General features: G+C 36.0%; 2 long non-coding RNA genes and 1 pseudogene across 2 annotated transcripts; 1 reads left to right on the forward strand and 2 right to left on the reverse strand.

Moving 5' to 3' along the window:
* The first annotated feature begins 1,808 nt into the window (after positions 1-1,808).
* LOC124457536 lies at positions 1,809-2,147 on the forward strand. Its single transcript, XR_006952651.1, has 2 exons — positions 1,809-1,840; positions 1,931-2,147. It is a non-coding gene; the product is annotated as an uncharacterized LOC124457536 (long non-coding RNA).
* A 3,993-nt stretch (positions 2,148-6,140) lies between these two features.
* LOC124457534 lies at positions 6,141-7,206 on the reverse strand (annotated as a pseudogene).
* A 3,745-nt stretch (positions 7,207-10,951) lies between these two features.
* LOC124457931 lies at positions 10,952-14,116 on the reverse strand. The gene is made up of 3 exons (XR_006952892.1): positions 14,094-14,116; positions 13,752-13,789; positions 10,952-11,061 (listed from the first exon to the last, which is right to left on the reverse strand). It is a non-coding gene; the product is annotated as an uncharacterized LOC124457931 (long non-coding RNA).
* Positions 14,117-25,612: the final 11,496 nt, after the last annotated feature.

The following is a 25,612-nucleotide window of genomic DNA, read 5'->3' on the forward strand; positions in this document are numbered from 1 at the left end:
TGCTGCACATAATGTTTTGCAGAAACAATTTCCTGTCGTACTTGGTTTAGAAAACACAACACTTGGCCCTGTTACCAATTTTTCTGTACATCGGGGTACTTTTTTCCAGATTCTCCACAGAGGTACTCATCACTGGGTATTGGTTTCAAATATTGACTGTCAGCCTGCTTCAGTCAATTTATATGACAGTTTGTACCATGGAAGAGTCAGTTCTTTAACAACAAATTGCCAACCTACTCCATGAGCCATCACCATCAATCACAATCAACATACCACATGTCCACTATCAATCCAATTACGTTGACTGTGGGGTGTTTGCAATTGAATTTCTTGTGTCATTACTTTTTAACCAAGATCCAACAACTTTGATGTATAATGAAGGTTCCATGCGATCACACTTGTTGAGTTGTCTGAAAAAATATGAGTTCACTCCTTTCCCTTCGACAAAGAAAAGGAAAATTGATGACAAGAGTCAAATCCAAAGAAAATTGAAATTTTCACTGATGTGCTACTGTCGAATGCCATGGAACCAGAAAGATGTGTTTATATATATCTAATTTTGATGAAGTTAACACGCTACAATATACTCGTATTTGGTGTCAGATTAAAGATCTTGCTATGAGGATTACAAATATGTTTTTATTATTGTGGCCGAAATTCCAGGAACGAATCTACAGCTTGAGAAATGTGGAGACTTTTTGCGTTAATTAATATTTGCGGTACTTAACTGACATGTTTATATACATGTAATTTTGATGAAGTTAACACGCTACAATTTACTTGTGTTTAGTATCGTCTTAAAGATCTTGCTATGAGGATTACAAATATGTCTTTATTATTGTGGCCGAAATTCCAGGAGCGAATCTACAGCTTGAGAAATTTGGAGACTTTTTGCGTTAATTAATAGACAAGTTGTCATGTTGCATTATTTCACTAACGTCTAAATATGCCGGGTTTTGAACTAGTTAACACGCTGCATTATACTCGTATTTGGTGTCAGATTAAAGATCTGGCTATGAGGATTACAAATATGTCTTTATTATTGTGGCCGAAATTCCAGGAGCGAATCTACAGCTTGAGAAATGTGGAGACTTTTTGCGTTAATTAATATTCGGGGTACTTAACTGACATGTTTATATATATCTAATTTTGATGAAGTTAACACGCTACAATTTACTTGTGTTTAGTATCGTCTTAAAGATCTTGTTCTGAGGATTACAAATATGGTTTTATTATCTTGGTCCAAATTCGTGAAGCGGTTCTACAGCTTGAGAAATGTGGAGACTTTTTGCGTTAATTAATAGGCAAGTTGTCATGTTGCATTATTTCACTAACGTCTAAATATGCCGGGTTTTGAACTAGTTAACACGCTGCAATATACTCGTATTTGGTGTCAGATTAAAGATCTTGCTATGAGGATTACAAATATGTCTTTATTATTGTGGCCGAAATTCCAGGAGCGAATCTACAGCTTGAGAAATGTGGAGACTTTTTGCGTTAATTAATATTCGCGGTACTTAACTGACATGTTTATATATATCTAATTTTGATGAAGTTAACACGCTACAATTTACTTGTGTTTAGTATCGTCTTAAAGATCTTGTTCTGAGGATTACAAATATGGTTTTATTATTGTGGCCGAAATTCCAGGAGCGAATCTACAGCTTGAGAAATGTGGAGACTTTTTGCGTTAATTAATATTCGCGGTACTTAACTGACATGTTTATATATATCTAATTTTGTTCTGAGGATTACAAATATGGTTTTATTATCTTCGTCCAAATTCGTGAAGCGGTTCTACAGCTTTGGAAATAGTTTTCTTTTTTGGTTTAATTAATTTGTGCGTTATTTAAATGAGATGTACTTATGTCTAATTTTGAAGTAGTGGTAAACACGCTGCAATCATTTTTCATTGGGTACCATTTTAAAGATGTGATTCTGAAGATTGGAAAGATGTTCTGATTATCGTGGCACAAGTTCGAGGAGAGAATCTACGGCTTATGAAAAGAACAACACTTTTGTGCTATATAATTTGTTGCAATATAATTAGAACATATGTGTCTTATTTATTTCGTCGAATTGTTGAGTTTATGCTAATTTATGCAAACGTCATTTTAAGAATTTCACGGTTTAAAACCTTTGTCGTATCCTGTGTTTGCGTCTTTCATGACTGATCGTTGAATCGTTGATGTCAACGGTTTTCCTGTATTATCGAAGCAATTATTACTTTTGCGATAAAAGTTAATTCAGGATTATATTTGAATCTTTTGTGCTCTTCTCCTTTTCGTGTAACGCTAAATGATGAAGGTACGTTATCGCTTCTTCTTGTCTTACGGTCGTTCATGTCCTTAATCATTCACTGCATTTGTTTGTGCTTTTCAGCGCACTGCTGGTCGTCCATCGAAATACACGTTTGACGTGAATGCAATTGTTGCAGCTATGTCAAATGTGTCTGGTGACCAAAACGATTCTTACAGAAAGTCAAATAGCTTCTGGGGGAAAATTTTAGTTGAACTTGGGATTAGAAACAAATTGCTTGCACGGAAAAACCTATATCTTCGCTGGCACGATAACCGGAATGGCATGCGATCTGCAATCGAGCATGGGCGATTAGAGGTACGCAAAGGATATTTAATTTCATGTATTGATCATTCGTTTGACAGTAAACGGTTTATGAATTTTGGGCGGTTTGAAAATTATCTTAAAATTTCTGATTGGTTGTTTGTGTAAAGATTACGAATTAATTATTTTTCAAAACGTAATGACCGTTTGAATATTTGTGATATCTTCTGCGCATGCGCTGATTGATAACCGATGTTTGTGCTTGAGAATTATTCAAAGCGAAAGCAAGCCCAAAAATTTTCTGCGAACTTAAATTAAAATGCAATTTGTCATTTGAGTTATTAAGATTGTTGTATTTTTGCTGTATTTGATACGTCGCTCGCTCAGTGCATTGTGATCGAAAATTTATAGCATTTTGTACATATAGCCTTTAAAATAAAAGAGAATATTTACGTCGCATAGGTGAACTCAAAACACTGCCTAAAATTTTATGCCTTGGTTTCAAAAGATTTGTTTCAAATGGATCAGGAGTTACGAAGAGTTGTCAGAGAGTTCCACTGCCATTAAAATTAACATTGCAGAATGATGGTGCATCGGCCACTTATCAATTATCCTCATGTGCATTGCATTACGGCTCAGGTATTGATGTTGGCCATTACACAGCTGTAATATTCAAAGATGGAAGAGTTTATGAGGTCGACGATACATTCGTCTCTGATATATCACAAAAGTGGAAGCAAAGGTGTCAACTTATGCGTACATAGCCTTTACTCCGCTGAAAATTTTAGTGACAAAGGTTATGGAGACGAACGACAGTCGTCAACCCAACTCAGCGATGATAGTGACAATGAGGACATACCCGAAGTACAAGCTCACCAAATTTTGTGGGCTCTGTTCATAGCACAAGTCGCCAACCGCACAAACGAATAGTAGAGATGTCCAATCAAAGGTCGATAGTTTGCCTCCGTCAATTGCACAAAATATAAGAAAATGTGCAAGGTATTTCACTCACTTTGTGATCTCAATGTAAGAAATGAACGTGTTGCTTCATTTAAAACACACGGATACAATCTTCTGGGAAAAGATATCAAAACTCTTGAACCTTTGGAAAAGGGTTTTCAAACGATACATATGTTCTTTCCAACCCTGGATGGCTCAATGATGAGGTTATAAATTGTTACCTTCTATTGCTAACAAAATTACGGAAAAGTTTGGATTGCGTAGTTTTGCATTCACGACACAATTCATGACAAAACTTCGATCCGTACGCCAGCCGAACAATAAAGAGCTTTCATGAAATGTTAAGGAGGCACTACCGAGGTGTTTTGTTTCATCTTTACGACGTGATTGCAATTCCTATAAATGTTGGACAAGGTAGTCACTGGTGTATGGCAATAATCAACACTGTTGAATGTTGCATTTATTTGTACGACCCCATGGCAAGAGGCAGTCAATATCTAACATTGGTAGATAATATAAAATTTTACTTCAAAGAACTTTACCGAATGAGAGGTCAATGTATCGAAATAGCAAACAAAAATTTCGTGTCGGAATTCTCGGCCCATTGGGAAGACAAATTTCCAGCGCAGAATGATGCCATTAGCTGTGGTGTTTTTGTCCTGGCTTATGCTTGTTATAGAATGGGTTTATATGATCATAGTCCAAATATCTTTTTGATAAACGCATTGCGACCAATAATTGCTAATGAGCTGTACATTAATGAACTCCTTTTCATTTCAAAAACAATATTTCCTCGTGACGTTAGATGTTGTCAAATACCAACGTCTTACAAGCAAAATGTCGGTCGTCTCGTAACTCTTAAATGTTTTTGTAATGGGGAAATACCTAGACAGTTCCAATGGAAACACAATGATAACATTGTTTCATTAAATCAAACTTATAGCTTTACATTGGAATATCATAATTGTGGTGAGTACGTTTGTTATGTTCTTTTCAACGACGAGCAAACACATCTCACAAACACATGTATTGTTACCGCTTTATGAAAAATCAATGAAGAAACTAACTGTATGTCTTGTATATACCGATAAATTCATTGTTGATGCACAACTGGCTGCTCTAATGCGCCGTTGCTGCAGAAATGTCAGACAACGCAACTGGCTGCTCTAATGCGCCGTTGCTGCAGAAATGTCAGACAACGCAACTGGCTGCTCTAATGCGCCGTTGCTGCGGAAATAGAGAGCTTAAGCAACAACGTTTTATCCGACAACGGCGTCGTGAGAAATCGCGGAAGACTGGGACGAGCATGACGTTCCCGCGTATATTTAAAACAGTTAAGCAAAGTTCGTAATAGAAAGCGGCGGTAGAAAGTGAACTCTTTTTCATGTCTTCGTTTAAAACAATACGAAACTTTTGTCTTGTGCTTTTTGAAGAAGGTTACATTACAGAATATGAATTGATCATATTGTACAAGGCATATAAATCAAGGAACCCAGAGCTTCCATTCAAAAATTATGAGCCATTTTGTTTAGATAATCTAAGTGAGGATGAATGTAAAGTAGAATTCCGAGCCAACAAACACGGTTTGATTTTCCTCCAACAGAATCTTAGAATCCCTGAAATAGTCAAGTGTCCACAAAGGACAACATGTTCAGGACTGGAGGGGCTATGCATTACCCTTGTCGATTTTCAGACATGATTGGCAGATTTGGGCGACCAGTTCCTGAGTTGTGTATGATTGCAAATATCATCATTGACTTTATTTATAATTATCATAAGCAAAAAATTACAGAATGGAACCATGATCTTTTAAGCCCAGAATATCTACAGGTTTATGCCAATGCCATCCATGAAAAAGGAGCACCTTATGAAAATTGCTTTGGCTTTATTGATGGAACGGTCAGACCAATTTCACGGCCAACAAAACATCAGCAAATTGTTTACAATGGGCATAAAAGAGTTCACTCTTAGAAGTTCCAGGGTGTGGCATTGCCAAATGGTTTGATTGCACATATTTTGGTCCAGTTGGTATGCTTATATTATTTAAATGAAAATATTATTGTAAACACTATATTGTACAAGCAAAACAGTCTATAACTCAGGCAAATACTTTCTATATTACAGAAGGAAAAAAACATGATGCTGGTATGCTGGCTGACTCAAACTTCCTTCAAGACCTGGAACAAAATGCTTTTTCTGTGGATGGGAGACCATTATGCATATATGGGGATCCCGCTTATCCACAGAGGATTCATCTACAAGCTCCTTTTCGGCATGGGGTAATCACAGACAGAATGAAAGAATTCAACAAGCAAATGAGTTCAGTTAGAGTGTCTGTGGAATGGTTATTTGGAGATGTGATCAACTCATTCCGGTTCATGGACTTCAAAAAAACCCTTAAAATAGGTCTAAGTAGTGTTGGGAAAGCATATATTGTCTGTGCATTGTTAAGAAATTCACTCACTTGCATGTATGGAAATATAACATCCAAGTTTTTTCAGTTAGATCCTCCAACCTTGGAGAATTACTTTATAAGTAATTAATGAATGCCAAAATGACTCATTAAACACACAAACAATAAGCAAGTATGTAACTTGTTATGTAAATACTGACAAGTGTAAGTGAGAAAGTTATTATAATTCAAATAACAAAACATTAAAAGTTCATAGTTACACAGATTGCTAAAACACAACAGTTAAGAATTCTTTCCTTGTAAGTGACAACACAATCTTACTTGGTTGTGAACCTCTAAATAATGTCAAGAAATGCTGTTGACAATTGCTGTTGTTGCTGAAGAAGTAAAGCTTGGCTCTCCATCATTTTAGATTTTGTTGTTGCATCATTTTAAGACTTCTGTTTGTTGTGTAGCTGCTTGGATACTCAATTGATTTTGTATTTCTTGCTCATTTCGCTTTACTTCTAGTTCTGCACGACGGATTTCAATTTCCTTGCTTGATCTTTCTCTCAAATATTCGACTAATTCACAACTTCCGGCGTACTTTCTTAAGCTTAACATCTGAGTTTTGCCATCAGATTTTCTCTTGCATGTTTCGCCCATTCGTTCCAAGGCTGTCATCCTTATATCAATAGCATTTGCATTTTCCTTTTGCTTTTGAACTGATGCTACCTCAAGGAAGCTGTCCTCTTTTTGGCACAACTCTTCAATCAAACTTTCTTTCTCCGACAGTTCGTCGACATCAATGCCACTTGCCCTTTCTTCTTGCGCATCTTCTGCTTGAACTTAGCTTTTAAAAGACTCCACGGTCTCGAACACTTCTCTTGTCTTTTAAAGTAAAGACTGGCGCTTCCGTTTTATTTAAGTTTTCGACGATTGAATCCCATACTAATCCCCGATTGGGGCTTCCCTTTTTGTATTGAAACAGATCACTAACCATCATTTCTCTCATCAACAATAAATCGTGCTCATCTGTCCACTCCATTTTCTTTGAATTGTCAGCCATATTAATTTTAGAGAGGTTTTAGAGGCAACCTTGAAACAAGTATTTTCACGTCGGCGCGTAGGCCCGACGGCGTAAACAAAATACATACAACGCTGAACGGAAATAAAAACAACTTCCTCTTGCCGTTGCCGTCCAGTAAAACGTAGTTGCTTAAGCTCTCTAATGTCAGACAACGCAACTGGCTGCTCTAATGCGCCGTTGCTGCAGAAATGTCAGACAACGCAACTGGCTGCTCTAATGCGCCGTTGCTGCAGAAATGTCAGACAACGCAACTGGCTGCTCTAATACGCCGTTGCTGCAGAAATGTCAGACAACGCAAGTGGCTGCTCTAATGCGCCGTTGCTGCAGAAATGTCAGACAACGCAACTGGCTGCTCTAATGCGCTGAGAGACGTCTCGTAATATATCACGAGAAAATGCGGCTGTCCATGTCGGAATTGCACCACCCTATCGCGGTGTGGTTCCTAGGCATGCTGATGAGCCCTGATATTGGGCGAAACAGTCACATTCTTTAAAGAATAGAAAAGAATGAAATAGATTAGATTCAAAGTCGAAGCATCGTATAGTTACGCTATTTTGTATTAGTACTTCACTATGATGAGTCATTTCTACGATAGGAGTGAGGTCAGTTACTTTTGAAAGCAAATTAGAGCTCTGTCTCTTTCTGTCTATGTCTAATAAAGCTATCTTTCTGGTAAGATAGCTTTATCAACTTGTGTTAAAAGGCGTTGAAGGGCAACAAAAGTCAGAAAGTAAGGACATCCTAGAATATATTAGTATCAGTTGCGAAATTGTATGTTGTATGTACGAGATCAAAATGGATACTTGCACGCTTCATTTGTACGATTTTTATTGTGCGCTCGTTCGCTACGCTCACTCGTTTGTCTTCAATCCCTCTTCTACTCGTGCATAAAAATCGTACGCACTCACCAACCATGAAGGAATATATTAAAATCACGTGTTAACCCAGACCATTTTACAATAAAGATGTCATTCTGATGTCAAAACATGTTTGTCATCGAAAGATGTCGTTCTGATGTCGAAACATGTTTGCGCTTAAAAAATCGTCGTGTTTCTCAAATTGTAATGTTTTATTGACAAATAACTTTAAAACACCAACACTATTCTGGAGTTTTGATTTTTCGTGCTATTATTATACTCTCCTACATTATTTAAATTTCGAACCTATGAATGTTTTTTTGCAACATATTATTTTTTTAGTGATTTACAATGTCTTCAAACTTGACAGCTGACGTCTTTTGTTTCATAGCTAGTTTGTCGATGAATGACGATGACGCATGCAAATGCGTGCACCAAGGGTTAATCGTTCTTCGACACAAACAATAGAAATAAAATCAGTTTATGGTGTTTTGTTTCTTCAATCACTGCAAAAACAATATTAAAATTTTTTTGATTTGAAATCTGCCATACCGACATTCTGTGCGTCATCGTTGAATAACAAACTACGTCACAAAGTTGTTGCATTTTCCAGTCGATGTCAAGTATGCTGACTTTGGAAATTACTTTTTATCAGCAAAAAAAATAAAACATGCTACCTTTTGTTAGTTTTTTCTACAAAAATATCAGCAACAGCCTACTCGGATCGGTTCAGAGATCATTTTAATGTTTTTGTAGAAGACGAAACTCTTACCAAAAATTCTGTAACTTCCCTACCAAACAACACAACTGAAATCTTCAAAGGAGTGGCCTTTGCTTTGCCGCCTTTTCTCTTTAGTTCACTAATTAGGAATGCGATTGGTCCATCATAAAGAAGTAGTAATGCGATTGACCATCAAAAGAGATACAAATGAAGAAGCCAGTGTTAATATCACGCGTCATAATTCTCATTCACTTTTGTTGAGTGTGCCGTGGTAATAACAGATTATTAGAAGTGTGTACGGAAAATGTAAGTGAACAATCCTTTATAGCAACTAGATTGTTTCAATAATTTTACCCAAAGTAAAATAAGTATATATATTTAGACACAACCATATGCATATTTTGATTGTTTTTATGCTTGGGATTGCCTTATTCTCTACCAAAAGTTTTATACATTAATACGCTGCATCACATGGTACTAAAGCATAAATATTTAAGCTTTCTCCGAGGCGAAACTATAATGATATTTTTATTGTATTTATGATTCCATTTTTATGTAATGTGTCACTGCTTGAACGTTCGTTTACTCGTATAAACGCATGAGCATCGCCGCGTTTACACATGTCGGTGCCCAAGGCATTTTCTCATTGCGGTACCCCATGACGCATTGCTACTTCCTTTTAGCATGGATCGCGGGGCACATGGCATATTTGCCACTGTGCGATATCGGCGCTGGGCATAAGACGATAAGTTTGTTCACGCTGTACAACTAATGATAAACATTATTTTCTATTTAGAAATGGCCGAAAAAGAAGCACAAAATGGTAAAACGATAAGTAACATTTTTTGCAAAGTTTCTTAGTTTTCTGCATTAAGTGAAAAGAAATATTTCAACTTGTCTTTATGGCAAAGTGTACAATGTTCAACAATAGTTGATTCAATTCTATTACATCACCATCAACCTTACTTAAACGTGCTTATGCTAAAGAATAGTCGCAAAAGAATTGTGTTTATTAACATGCATGTTATCCAATCAGTTTAATGTGTGTTCTTTGTACCAGATACTCAAAACAAACGAGAGAGGGGGGATAAAGGTGAGCCAGTTCTTCGGAATAGATATAAAATTTCAAAAATGTTAATAGCTAAATACATTTGCATAAAGATGACTCAAACCTACAAAAAATATCTCTTTTTTTATGAATCGTCTTAATCAGAAGAAGAAAATCGAAAGAAGCGAAAAGGTTTGTTGCATAATTTTTACAATATATCGACTAAGAGTGTTTTTTGTACTTGTGCTTAACATAGTACGTATACATGTATGATAATTGAATATCTTTATGATCGTTTTTCATGTTAAGCGAACGCCAATGAATATAGTATAAAAAGCTGTTCCGCAACACTGTAAAATTCACTATCGCTTTTTATAACAACCATCTAAATGCATGGTTGAGAACAGGTTTCCAATTCTAATACATTTTTATTGTATTTTGTTGGGCATGGAAAATCTCTAACGTCTTTATCGTTCGCAACTTTTTAGCAGACGTCGAAAACAAGCAAGAGGAAATAAGTGAGTTTAAACTAATGACACACTTGTTTGCACAAATTATATGTTGATTTTATTACTTTATTATTTCAGAATGTAACACATGCAATGAAGTGGGGCACGCCCCTGAAGATTGCCCAACCAAACCGCGTCGAGGGACGCGGGGTGCCAGGAGAAGCCGCGGCGGACGGCGTGGTCGTCCCCAATGGCGAGGCCGCGGAATTTGGCGTGGTCGAGGGCGTGGAAGGGGCGTGGCCAAGTTGTAATCAATATATTTACAACGTAGAACAATTTTCATTAAATATATATCAAACAAAAAAGATTAAAAATTTACTTCATCAATTAAGTAGTGAAGCTTTTTAAACTATATTCGCACAGAATAAAAAGAAAACATTCTGATTCTGACTCAATTCGATCAATCAAAAACAAAACTTATTTCAAAACAATGCAAAAAATAAATATGATTTTCTTTTGTTATCTCACATTGTTCTTACCATCTTTTGCAGGGACTAAAGAGGTTAGAAAGTCTTTACTAAAGAGGAAGAAAAAAAGTTTAAAAAAATCTCCAAAAAAAATAAAAATTTTTGAAAAAATATCTTTCCTGTGTCCAATCATTATTACAAACAGCTATTCATTATCAATCAATTAAATTCGCCCGGATGGAGGGCAAATTCAGGTCCCCGTTGTATTGCCACCTTGTTTCGTGAAGCACTAAAAAAGTATACACGAAGAAGCCCAAACCATTGTGCCATCTGACATCCAGCTTTTGTTTGGCTCGTTCTTTAATAAACTGCATGTAAGTTTTTAAGTTCTTAAGGAAATTTATCAACTCAAACGTTAAAAAATGTTTTTTACGAGCTGTTATTGTAATTACATGTTGTTTATAAGCTATATGATATGTCCATTCAAAGAAACAACATACAAAACATTTTTCTTCCTATTTGTAATACTCGGAACAAGATCTCTAAGCTGATACCAAACACGAGTATATCACAGCGTGTTAACTAGTTCAAAATCCTGCATGCATTTTAATTAACGCAAAAATGCTCTACATTTCTCAAGCTGTAGATTCGCTCCTGGAATTTTGGCCACAATAATAAAGACATATTTGTAATCCTCATAGCAAGATCTTTAATCTGATACCAAATACGAGTATATTGCAGCGTGTTAACTAGTCCAAAACCCGGCATATTTAGACGTTAGTGAAATAATGCAACATGACAACTTGCCTATTAATTAACGCAAAAAGTCTCCACATTTCTCAAGCTGTAGATTCGCTCCTGGACTTTCGGCCACAATAATAAAGACATATTTGTAATCCTCAGAACAAGATCTTTAAGACAATACTAAACACAAGTAAATTGTAGCGTGTTAACTTCATCAAAATTAGATATATATAAACATGTCAGTTAAGTACCGCGAATATTAATTAATGCAAAAAGTCTCCACATTTCTCAAGCTGTAGATTCGCTCCTGGAATTTCGGCCACAATAATAAAAACATATTTGTAATCCTCATAGCAAGATCTTTAATCTGATACCAAATACGAGTATATTGCAGCGTGTTAACTAGTTCAAAACCCGGCATATTTAGACGTTAGTGAAATAATGCAACCTGACAACTTGCCTATTAATTAACGCAAAAATGCTCTACCTTTCCAAAGCTGTAGATTCGCTCCTGGAATTTCGGCCACAATAATAAAAACATATTTGTAATCCTCAGAACAAGATCTTTAAGACGACACTAAACACAAGTAAATTGTAGCGTCTTAACTTCATCAAAATTAGATATGTATAAACATGTCAGTTAAATACCGCGAATATTAATTTACGCAAAAATGCTCTACCTTTCTCAAGCTGCAGAATTGCTCCACGAATTTGGGCCAGGATAATAAAAACAGTTAACTAGTTCGAAATCTGGCATATTTAGACGTTAGTGAAATAATGCAACATGACAACATGCATTTTAATTAACGCAAAAATGCTCTACCTTTCCAAAGCTGAAGATTCGCTCCTGGAATTTCGGCCACAATAATAAAGACATATTTAAAATCTTTGGAACACGCTCTTTCAGATGATATGAAACACAAGTAAATTGTAGCGTATTAACTTCATCAAAATTAGATATTTATAAACATGTCAGTTAAGTACCGCGAATATTAATTAACGCAAAAAGTCTCCACATTTCTCAAGCTGTAGATTCGCTCCTGGAATTTCGGCCACAATAATAAAGACATATTTGTAATCCTCATAGCAAGATCTTTAATCTGATACCAAATACAAGTATATTGCAGCGTGTTAACTAGTTCAAAACCCGGCATATTTAGACGTTAGTGAAATAATGCAACATGACAACTTGCCTATTAATTAACGCAAAAAGTCTCCACATTTCTCAAGCTGTAGATTCGCTACTGGAATTTCGGCCACAATAATAAAGACATATTTGTAATCTTGAGAACAAGATCTTTAAGACGATACTAAACACAAGTAAATTGTAGCGTGTTAACTTCATCAAAATTAGATATATATAAACATGTCAGTTAAGTACCGCGAATATTTATTAACGCAAAAAGTCTCCACATTTCTCAAGCTGTAGATTCGCTCCTGGAATTTCGGCCACAATAATAAAAACATATTTGTAATCCTCATAGCAAGATCTTTATTCTGATACCAAATACGAGTATATTGCAGCGTGTTAACTAGTTCAAAACCCGGCATATTTAGACGTTAGTGAAATAATGCAACATGACAACTTGCCTATTAATTAACGCAAAAAGTCTCCACATTTCTCAAGCTGTAGATTCGCTCCTGGAATTTCGGCCACAATAATAAAGACATATTTGTAATCCTCAGAACAAGATCTTTAAGACGATACTAAACACAAGTAAATTGTAGCGTGTTAACTTCATCAAAATTAGATATATATAAACATGTCAGTTAAGTACCGCGAATATTAATTAACGCAAAAGTCTCCACATTTCTCAAGCTGTAGATTCGCTCCTGGAATTTCGCCACAATAATAAAGACATATTTGTAATCCTCATAGCAAGATCTTTAATCTGATACCAAATACGAGTATATTGCAGCGTGTTAACTAGTCCAAAACCCGGCATATTTAGACCTTAGTGAAATAATGCAACATGACAACTTGCCTATTAATTAACGCAAAAAGTCTCCACATTTCTCAAGCTGTAGATTCGCTCCTGGACTTTCGGCCACAATAATAAAGACATATTTGTAATCCTCAGAACAAGATCTTTAAGACGATACTAAACACAAGTAAATTGTAGCGTGTCAACTTCATCAAAATTAGATATATATAAACATGTCAGTTAAGTACTGCGAATATTAATTAATGCAAAAAGTCTCCACATTTCTCAAGCTGTAGATTCGCTCCTGGAATTTCGGCCACAATAATAAAGACATATTTGTAATCCTCATAGCAAGATCTTTAATCTGATATCAAATACGAGTATATTGCAGCGTGATAACTAGTCCAAAACCCGGCATATTTAGACGTTAGTGAAATAATGCAACATGACAACTTGCCTATTAATTAACGCAAAAAGTCTCCACATTTCTCAAGCTGTAGATTCGCTCCTGGAATTTCGGCCACAATAATAAAGACATATTTGTAATCCTCAGAACAAGATCTTTAAGACGATACTAAACACAAGTAAATTGTAGCGTGTTAACTTCATCAAAATTAGATATATATAAACATGTCAGTTAAGTACCGCGAATATTAATTAACGCAAAAAGTCTCCACATTTCTCATGCTGTAGATTCGCTCCTGGAATTTCGGCCACAATAATGACATATTTGTAATCCTCATAGCAAGATCTTTAATCTGATACCAAATACGAGTATATTGCAGCGTGTTAACTAGTTCAAAACCCGGCATATTTAGATGTTAGTGAAATAATGCAACATGACAACTTGCCTATTAAATAACGCAAAAATGCTCTACCTTTTCAAAGCTGTAGATTCGCTCCTGGAATTTCGGCCACAATAATAAAGACATATTTGTAATCCTCATAGCAAGATCTTTAATCTGAAACCAAATACGAGTATATTGCAGCGTGTTAACTAGTTCAAAACCCGGCATATTTAGACGTTAGTGAAATAATGCAACATGACAACTTGCCTATTAATTAACACAAAAATGCTCCACCTTTCCAAAGCTGTAGAACCGCTTCACGAATTTGGACCAAGATAATAAAACCATATTTGTAATCCTCAGAACAAGATCTTTAAGACGATAGTAAACACAAGTAAATTGTAGCGTGTTTACTGTATAAAAACCATACTATCTTGAATCCTGTGGTACCTTCACAGTCGACTTTGCATGGCTGTAGATTCGCTCCACGAATTTGGGCCACAAAAGTAAAGATATATTTGAAATCCTCAGAAAATGTACTTTCGGATGTTACCAAACACAAGTATTTTCCAGCGTGTTTATTTCTTGAAAATTAGGCCTTTTTAGATGTCAACATTTATGCATTGTAAACATCGCGCAATTATTTAACGTAAAGAGACAAAAGCGGAAGTAGTCTTTAAAAGGCTGTAGATTTGCTCCAAGACTTTCGACCAAAATAAAAATAGTATAATCCTTGTCTAAATAACTTGGTCTTTACAACGGCACCAAACACGTGTGCATCTTTTGCTTTTTTGTAGCAAAAAATATGGTTTTTTTCTATTTTGTTTCTGAAACTGATGTTATTTAATAATATTAAAATGAATGTGGTGTCAACTTCACACTTTATGCTAATTTTGAATGTTGTGGTGAATCCTGTGGTGAATGTGAGGATGAATGTCAGGATGAATGTTAGGATGAATCCTGTGGTACCTTCACAGTAGTTTCCTACTTGACCCCCAGAAGAAGCTGAACATCAGCTGTGACGTCATGTGCAAAGGGTCTATTCCAAATATCAAACATATTGGATATTTTTTGTCACGAGTAACAAAAATCCCAAGTGTGTGGCCGACGAAAAGCAAGTCCTCCTACAATGATGACACTACGCATGCGCACATTAAATTAATGTAAACACAATATGGCGGATAGCAGTGATGGCAGTGACACTAATATCAGTGACACCAACACAGATAGCAATAATGATAGTTCCTCAGAAGACAAAAAAGTTTTGCTATTGATTTTGTTGTTGAGAAAGCGACGGAGACGTTTGAGAGCTGTACATCGTAAGTTGTGGACAAAGCGATGGATCCAAAGAAGACAATCGCAAGGAGTATTTAACAATCTCGTTCGAGAATTAAATGCAGAGGATCCAGAGAAATTTCGACAATTCCATCGACTTGATCGGGATTGCTTTGATAATATCTTACAATTGGTTCTGCCTTACATTACTAAGATGGATACACACTTGAGACCAGCAGTGAAACCTTGCGGCGTCTATCTGTAACTTCGTTTCCTCGCCACAGGTTTGAACTGAGGAAATATATTATCTTTTTGTTCAATTCATTCCTGTACATGAGCAACTTATTATTTATGTTATTTTAACTTAGGAGAAACATTCAGGAGTTTGTCATTCCAGTTTCGTATCGGTGAACGAACAATTTCTGAAATTGTGGAAGAGACATGCCAAGCTCTGTATATGTCTCCAAAACAACAATATTTGAAGGTAATAAAAGTTTTAATAGGCAATATATTGAACATGTCACTTTGAAATAAACTTTAGACAAGTTATGTTTAGATAATACAAAATTTCATGATACAAATACGTTTACAAATGGTTGTCAAGTGTTGTGTTGTTCAATGTTCATGTTCATTGGATGGAGACTGAATAGAAGGAGAAGAAAACTGAAACTGCCTAGTGTTGTCTGCAACTTGTAGAGTTGGATGGAATTCAGTGTGCTGTCTTTGGAATGGGAGACTGTAATGTTGATTATTCAGTTGAGATTGAAATCTTGAAACTATATCATCAACTTTGGATCTATTTGTTGGGTGGTTTAATGGCCAAAAAGTTTGATCTTGTGAAGAAGTAGGTGTTACCATTCCAAAAGTCTGCCTAGTCAAAAGCTCTCCACTTTGTGCTTGGAACAAAATGTTATTGATGTGATGTTGAGCCACAAAACGTACTTTGGGTTCCAGTTCTGCTAATGTGTAGGATACATATCGGCCAAAAGTATCCGTTTGGTTCTGTCGTTTATTGTCAGTTTTTAGTTTCTTATTTTGTTTTTCTGACATTGACTTAGCCAGTCCTTTGATGAGATGGTATTCTTCTTCTGCTTGCTTCTTTCTACTATTTTTTAACTGAAATGGCTCTTTAGTTGATCTTGTTAAGGGAATGTCAATCTCATCTCCCTCCAAAGGAGTTGGACTTGGTGTTTCTATATTAGCTTGATAAGACATGTTATCATCAGCAACACTTTCTTCATCAGGTTGATCAATTATGCTAGTATCTGATGGAGAGTCACAGTGCTCCTAAAATGTTTTATGAAAAATATAATTTAAATGTTATTTTTAGACTCCAACTTCTGCTAATGAATTGTTAGAAATATCGAAAGATTTTGAAAGGAAGTGGAACTATCCATTTTGTATTGGGGTGCTTGATGGGAAGCATATTGCCATACAACAGCCTGTTTCAAGTGGTTCAGAATTTTTTAACTACAAACATTTCTTTAGTGTATTGCTAGTGGCTCTTGTTGATGCTAACTATAAGTTTTTATACGTGAGTGTTGGTGCCTCAGGGCGGGCTGGAGATAGTGGTGTGTACAACGAATCAACTCTGAAAAAAGCATTGGATCAGAACACTCTAGATCTGCCACTACCTGCTCCTCTTCAACCAAATTCAGTATGTAAAGTACATTATCATATTGTTGCAGATGATGCTTTTTCCATGAGCAAAGCATTAATGAAGCCCTATCCTCATAGACATTTAGAGAGAAACAAGTTTTTAACTACCGTCTTTCGAGAGCAAGGCGAGTGGTGGAAAATGCTTTTGGAATTTTTGCTCATAGGTGGTGTGTGTTTCTTACAACATTACGATTAAGTCCAAAGAAGGTTACACAGTTGATTTTAGCAGCCTGCTGTTTGCACAACTACTTAGTGGAAAAACAAAAATCAACATACACAGCAGCTGCAGATGTTGAAAACAGAGACCATAGCATTTCAAATGGGCCATGGAGAGGTGATCCATGCTTAGCTAGTTTAAACAAATTTAATTCAGATAGGAACCCATCAAGAAATGCTAAAACACAACGTGAGTATCTGACCACATTCTTTAATGGCAATGGCTCAGTCCCATGGCAGGATCTTATGATCAAATGAACAGTTTAGATGCAGACTTTTTAATGCATCCCAGGTTAATATTGGTTATTGTTAAATTACCTTACTGATTAACTGAACTGCTAAACAATTCATTTCAATTTAGAAGATAACTAAGACTAAATTATATTTTAAAACAATTAACTGCTATCTTGCCTCATGAAAATTGAAAAGGAGCAATAGTCTTGTCTGAAATATTTCATGATATTAAAATAAAACTTTTCACCTCTCCCTGTTTCTCATCAACATCTAAATGGACATAAATAGGAACAATATGCACTAATACATAAATTCATGTATCTGATTTACATGTTGATGATCCATAAATTTTTCTACTTTCCTTTTTACAGAATTGTCCCAAACAATTTGATGTGTCTAATTTAATGTTTGCACAGATGCTACTTACAGAATCCATATTGGATATAGGGACTCTTGTTGCAATGTAAGGTGCCAGAAACTGCAGCTTTTCCAACAACTAGGTTCCTCTCTTTGTCGGATTTTTCCGTGCACTTCCACTTGGAGCAATCTTTTTAGCCCTTGTATAACTGTTCCTGAGGGACTTCAGCTTAGCTTTTACCCATTCAACTGCAATATACAGATGATATAATATAAGGGGGAATACAGCACATGGCAAAGATTCATAACTTACCAGTTTGTCCTAACTTTTCTGCAATATTTTGATAAGCTTTCTCGCGTGCATCACGGTTCTTGAAGTAGGACGATCGCACATCGTATAAACACCGATAATCAGGCCAGATATCAACCAACTGGTCTTCTAAGATAGCTTCCGTAACAATTTCACTACATTCGTTCTGATTTAACGTGTCAATGCTATCCGCCACATTGTGTTTACATTAATTTAATGTGCACATGCGTAGTGTCATCATTGTAGGAGGACTTGCTTTTCGTCGGCCGCACACTTGAGATTTTTGTTACTCGTGACAAAAAATATCAAACATGTTTGATATTTGGAATATCTGTCACGAATGACAAATGTTGTTCGAAACTTCCGCGCACACTAGGAATTTTTGTCGATCCAACTTGTCACGAATTACAAGTACGCGCGGCAAGTACGCTAGTGTGCGGCGGGCTTAACTGACATGTATGTATATTCCTGATTTTGAAGTAGTTAACACGCTGCAATATACTTGTGTTCAGTATCATCCATCAGCGTAAGTACACAATATATTATCGCAGGCTCATTTTTTGTGGGTAGCAGCTGCGCATGCGTGGCTAACAACTATAATACCGAAAAAGTGTCTGTCCCTATCCTCGGGGTTTGTCGAATATATCAATGAAAACAAGGAGAAGAGGAATACTGCTTTGTGCATTTGTCGATTTTCGAAGAAGACAGCACATTTTGATTTTGAACGGACATTTCGAAGAAGACAGCACATTTTGATTCTGAACGGTCTGTTTTTAGCAATAATACTTGCTGTATTTTAGTCATATTCGGATCTTCATAGGTTATATGTGCATTGTAAATAAGGTCGTTTTGAGAATGAATGTATAATGTCAAACTTTATGCGATCAATTATCAACACAATGAAATAGTTGCGTGATGTGAAGCGTCCGTAGTGCAATGACTGGAATCGGCACAGAATCGCTGGAAGACATAATTACATGTTTGTAACATGTTTGTAAATGAAGATTGTCCAGGTTGGTATAGTCCTGAGAAGGACTGTTTTTGTTGTTTTCGACTGATGTTTCGACAACCTTAGTGGTAGTCATCTTCAGATTAGCCGTATTTGTTATCTGGTTCTTATGTCTTTGTATTGTGTGTACAGTAAATGTGTGGGTGTCAATTGAGTACTGTCATTGTGAATTAGTGTAAAGTGTAATGTTTTTAGACATTTTAAATGGACGACGAGTTTTTTATCGTAAACATGTTTCGGCATGCTTATGCCATCTTCAGTACATCGAGTGAAGGTGATTATGCTATTTACATGATATATATATATATGTGTATTTGACTATCGTTAAGTGTATTAAATTACAAAATTAGTGTTAGATATTATTTTACAGGTTAAATATTGTATTAATGTGGTATATTTGGTTGTTGAGGTCTGGTTTGAGTTTTTGAATGTATAGCGCTTCTTTCAGTTTAAGAGAAAAAGGAGAGTCGGCAGTGTCTAAGATGCGAAAACATGAATGGTTGTATTTTGATTTGCAATGTGGTGAAGTGTGAAGGTGTTTATAAATATGTGAGTTTTTGTCGGAATGTGTGTGTTCTTTGATGCGTGTGGAGAGATGGCGAGTTGTCTCACCAACGTAACGGGAATTACATCCCGCACATGAAAATTCATAAACCACACAGGATTTGAGTAGAGATGGAATACTGTTTTTAAAACTAAAAAGATTTTTTATTTTGTAAGATGAGAAGACCAATTTGATTTTTAAGTCAACACAGAAGCGTTTTGTTAACTTTCGTAGTTTTTGTTGAGTGGTGTGTGAGTATGAGCCAATGTAAGGAAGTTTGAAATAGTATATGTTTGGTTTGTTTTGGTTAGGTTCATCTGATGCACTTAACACACGTAACGATAGTCAAATACACATATATATATATTATGTAAATAGCATAATCACCTTCACTCGATGTACTGAAGATGGCATAAGCATGCCGAAACATGTTTACAATAAAAAAACTCGTCGTTCATTTAAAATGTCTGATATCCATCGTGCTTTTAAGAAATAATGTTTTTAGTTGATCATTTGTTTGTATTGTGAATAAGTCATTTGTAAGGTGCCGGTAATTGCTGTAATCTGTTCAGGGAATTTCTTCTAAGTTGGTATACCAACTTTCTAATGTAAGCCGTTGTGTATAGTCAGTACAGTAAGTAATGCATTTTACCGAGTTTCAGTCAATGTTGTGCTTTGTGAGTCGGTGATGTTCGGCAATGTGATTAGTTTTGTCTTGTTTCTTTGTAGCTTGTTTGTGTTCAGTAAGTCTTATGTTTATGTGCCTGCCAGTTTCCCCAATATAGGTGGTGTGGCAGTCGGTTTTTAATAAAACAGCACCCGTAAGAGGGCTATGAACTATTTATAGCAAAAAATGGCCTTTTGTAATGTATATCAAGTATCAACTGATTATGCCCCATATACAGTAACTAAGGTGTTATCACCTGGTATGATATTCCAGATAACAGTTTCTCTCCTTGTTGAAACACAGGTAAACTTTGCACTTTTTACACATAATATAAGAGCGATTATTTTTACAAAGCTTGCAGCGTCGCCGGTTTTGATTGCCACATCTGGCATGTGGCCAACACAATCGTACCGCACATCATCTACCGGTATGGCGATGGGTCGCTTTCTGAATGGTGGATATGCTTTTCCAAGCCTTTAAACCTTCTGCAACCAAGGCTTGAAATTTGCTACGCTTCATGAATTAACCATTTTGCTGATGCTTGCGATAAAGAAGGCATGAGTTGACCAAGGCAACTGTCAAGGTATAGTACAAGATGTACAGATACCATCGTCTGGACCTGATTGAATATCAACAGAAAGAGCAGAGCATGTCCATAAGATCAATCCCTCCCATGAATTTGTTATACTCATTAACTATTTCGGGTTTAATGTCAAGAAACTTCTTCTACGTTTTGCTCCATCTCTTGGCCACTCGCATTGGCTGTGCGCCACAATAACTTGAAACCAGTGTCACAGCTTTTTGTCCAGCCATCTCAGAACAACAATTTTCTTGTTTAAGTCAACTTTCATATCTCATGATCCTCGGCCTTTTGATTTTAGGTCTTTTTCAGAGACTAGTGGACATCCTTTCAATCAGTTGTTACAAATAGTCCCAGTGAATTGAATCCTTCTCCTAAAGCTTTTTAACTAGGGGAAGTGAAGTGAAATAATTGTCTGCAAAGTTTCAATACAACCTCACCGCTTACGCCAACAGCTGAATGATCAACGGTTTCTTCGGATGCCCTTTTTAGACCTAAAAGTCATGCATAAATCCACTTGTTGAGGCCTGTGCCCATAACTTGTAGCCCCATTTGGTTGGTTTTTTCGGCATGTACACACCAGGACCATCTTTAACTCATCTACCATGACCTCATCAATGGATTGGTGCTCTTCAGGGGTAACTATGAGAAAATTTAACCTCAGCTGATTCAGCCATGGTCCCAGTTTTCAATCCAATCTTTTTTTTGATCATCAGTAACTTCATTATTGTTAGCAGAATGAAGTGAGCTAAGGAGCTTTTGGAACCAGTACCTACTCATTTCATCAGCAATAGCTGGAAACAGAGTGGCACTTTCCCAATAAGCTCTCACTGATGGAAGCTGAATCAACCTCTACACTGTAAGTATTTGTTTGTTCACAAATATTTTCAATCATCTCGCTTGAAACAAATTGATGAAAAATTCCAATGGTGATGGCCCTAAATCTTGCAGTATGTATTCTGTATGTAAATTTTGCAGTATGTATTCTGTATGTAAATCTTGCAGTATGTATTTGAGAGGAGCTGGAGGAATTCTTCCGCTTTTGTAATTCAACCAAAGGGACATTGGTTGGCCTTGACAATGCAATGACTTTGTCTGCCATATAATAGTTCGCATATACACGCTTCTCAAAGCCATCTACGAAAATCTTAGTTTTCTCTTACATTTAGAGTTAAGGAAGAGCTATTTTAGTTTCTATATAAATTGTATTTGTTTTTTTATTGTATTTTCAAAAATGGGAAATCTTAAAAACAGAAAGAGAAAACGGCCTAGAATTTCTCCTAAGAATACGACAAAGAGATTAAAAGATGGCGCACCTCGTGATCAAACAGCTGGGCCTTCATTCACAAAAATTGGCACTGAGAGTGCAAAAAATGTTCCTTTCTTGGGGAATATTGACACTATAAGAGAAGGTACCATATTTATTGATTCTTTTGCATCTTCGAAAACCTTCTGAAATGTCCTGACTGTGCTGATGATGTGAGGTGTCATGTTGACATGAGTAAGAAGCATGGCTTTGCTCATTACATTGTACTGCAATGTGTGGGATGCGATTGGAAGCATTGTTTTAATTCTTCAAAAAAAGAAGGGCAATCACATGAAATTAATGTACGGGCAGTGCTAGCTCTTGGAGAAATTGGTAAAGGTCACACTTCTATGACGACATTTACTAAAGTTCTAAACATGCCTCCTCCACCAAGGCGTGACAACTTTAGCAAAATTCTGGGCAAATTTAGCAAAAAAACTTAATCGCGATGGTGAGTACATGGTTTAGTTTGGTGTGTTTTCTGCCAAGCCTTCAGGTGAAGGTGCACCTTGAACATGCTATAAGTAATAAGAAAGAGTACACAGAAGTTACATATTTCATGCATGTTTTATTTTTTCCAAGTTTTTTAAGTTCCCTACTGTTTACACCAGTGACTTCTATATTTACTAGAGTATGGTGTGGGATGAAATTATGCAAGGCTCTCCCTTTACAGATTATGTCATAGGCAGTTCAGGAACTCTGATGTTCAAGATTTTGCAACTTGGTGGATACAGTTGAATTTTTTGTGAATTGTACTGCACCACATCTAGTCATCAATTGCATGGTTAAAAATGCAGTTGCCTAAATAATAAAAGATCTTTGTGTTAATTGTGTTCACTAGCTTAATTTCTTAAATTTTTTTATTTAACTTTTTTAGTTAACTTTCTGAAAAACAAGTGGAAAAATCTCTGTGATAGCTTCAAAAAATGTCTTGACAGAGAAAGAGATATGAGCAGGTCAGGTGCAGGTGCTTATAAGCCACCTCGCTGCAGATATTTTAGTCAATTGGCATTCCTTCGGGATACACTAAGTAATCGCACCACCCATAGCAACGTTACCATCCAGTCTGTTGAACCACAACATTCACAACACCAGTCCCCATCCTCGTCTACATCATCAGAACCTATTTCTTGTGCAGAAGGTATTTTAAATCAAAGCTTCCCTAATGTTGAACCTCAGGCAACTATAGTTTATCGTAAAAGGAAAAAAAATGATGACATGGATCCTATTGATCACTACTTAATTAATGCCATAAAAGAAAAAGATCAAGGCAGTGATAAGAAAGAACATGAAGATGAAGGTTTCTTTTTTTGTAAAAGTATTGTGAATGTTTTGAGAAAGTTCCCAAGAAAAAAAAGTCTGGAAGTAAAAATAAAAATTCAACAGATTCTTCTGGAGGAGATGGATGATGAATGAGGGAAATGTGAATATTCACTTTGTTTTGTCTGACAGGTTTATGTTTTGTAAGTTTTGTTGTGGTGTTTTTTATTTTGAAAAAAATTTGAATTCCTTGCATGAATCATGATCATTTCCCATGCAAATTTTAGGGATGACATTAATGTCTTTTAAATAAAGTTATCATGATTTGTGGCAATTATTTACATCAACATCATATGCATGCCATTGCCAAGGGACCTCTCCTTCCTTTGAATTAAAATATTTACAAAAATTGTCTCTTACTTCTTTAGCATCTTTTGCATAGTTGTTTGAACCAACTCTTGATATTTAACCCAAACCAGTTGTATCAACTACCATATCTCGCCAGTCCCTCCTTTGAAATGTCCATTGATTTCATGGTCAACAAAACCTAATGGACAGTATCGGTTTATGTCTTTCCATTCATTAGGTAATTATGCAAAGCAACACAAGCTTTGGTAATTGAAATAACTGTGTCAACTTTTGCATGAATTGGACGTCTAAATATTCGGAATCTTGCAGCCAATATTCCAAACGAGTTTTCAATTATCGCCTGGCTCTTGATATGCGATAGTTGGTCACAAGTTTCCTTATGTCCAAATTAGGATTTGCATAAGGCTTCATCAAGTTCTGACGTAATGGGAATGCATCATCTCCAAGAAAGACAAATGGAAATAAAACATTTGAACTGTCTATCTGTCTTGGTCTAGGCACTGGCAGGAGATTCTTAAGAATAGAATAGCCAAGATTGCTATTAGAAAATACACCACCATCACTTTGCCTGCCTGCTTCCCCAATATTGACCATTGTAAATTGGTAGTTTCCATTACAAACTGCTAGCAGCACAATTGAGAAAGTTTTTATAATTGAAAACAGTGAACCACTCCTAGCAGGTGCTTGAATGAGTACATGTTTTCCATCAATGCACCCCAAGCAATTAGGAAAATTCCAACGTTTTCAAACAATTTGGCAATTGCTAACCAATCTTCTGGTGCTTTAGGCATGTTCAAAATGTTTTTCTCCAACATTGCTTCCCAAATAGCATTCGATGTTTCGCTGACAATCTTTGATATTGTGGTTTCTCCAATTCTATAACTCATCGATATGGTTGAGAAAGAGTCACCCGTTGCTAAATAGCGCATCGTCACACATAATCTCTCTTTTAGTCCGGAGGATAAGCTCCGAAAATTGGTCAGATTGTTCAAACATGTGAAGAAAGCATGAAACTTACCACAAATTGCTAATTTGATTTATAGATCAAAATAAAAGTGAGACCCCAGCAGGATCAGCTTGTTTAGGGCACTTTTCAGCCGATTAAAAGTTTGGTCAGTGGCTTAAATCGCGGGCTTAATGAGGCTTTTATAAAACCGTTTTAAATATAAAAATGTTAAATAAAAATGTTGTATTTTATATAAAAACAACAAAACACCATGAAAATTTCGGTAAAAATTAATTAATTGTCGAAAGTTACCCTTTTTAAAGGTTATTTCAAAAACTGCATAAATTTTGGGCTCCCTGTGGCAAAAGCCTGGTCGCCTAGTTAATTTGGCATTTCCAGACGATATAGTCCTATTTCTCGATAATTTTTTTGATTATTTTTCGCTTTTAAAATGTCCTTAAACTGGAACCTTTGTGCCTTATGTCAAAAAGACACAAAAGAAAAGATTTTATGTCCGGAAAAAGCTTCAAATACTTTACTTGCTGGCTCAAGTTACAAGACAATTGCAGAAAACTTGAAAGAATTCGAGAAACTTGATTCGCTACCTATTAACATTCCACTTTCTTCTCTTGACGATGGCAGAGGTAAGGAATTCCTAATCAATTAAAAGTGAAATAAACTCACAGATCAAGTATGAGCCATAAATTGTACTTATTTAGCCTTATAATAATACTTTAACAGGCATTGAAAATACTTTAAGAAATCACAGAGCATCATGGCACAAATCGTGCTATAATAAATGCAATACGCTAAAGCTTCAGCGGGCACAAAAGCACAAAAGTGAAGAGGAATTTTCAACTGAGGATCCAGCAATATT

The sequence above is a fragment of the Xenia sp. Carnegie-2017 genome, unplaced genomic scaffold, assembly GCF_021976095.1.
Source record: "Xenia sp. Carnegie-2017 unplaced genomic scaffold, XeniaSp_v1 HiC_scaffold_6, whole genome shotgun sequence".
NCBI classification, from domain to species: Eukaryota; Metazoa; Cnidaria; class Anthozoa; order Malacalcyonacea; family Xeniidae; genus Xenia; species Xenia sp. Carnegie-2017.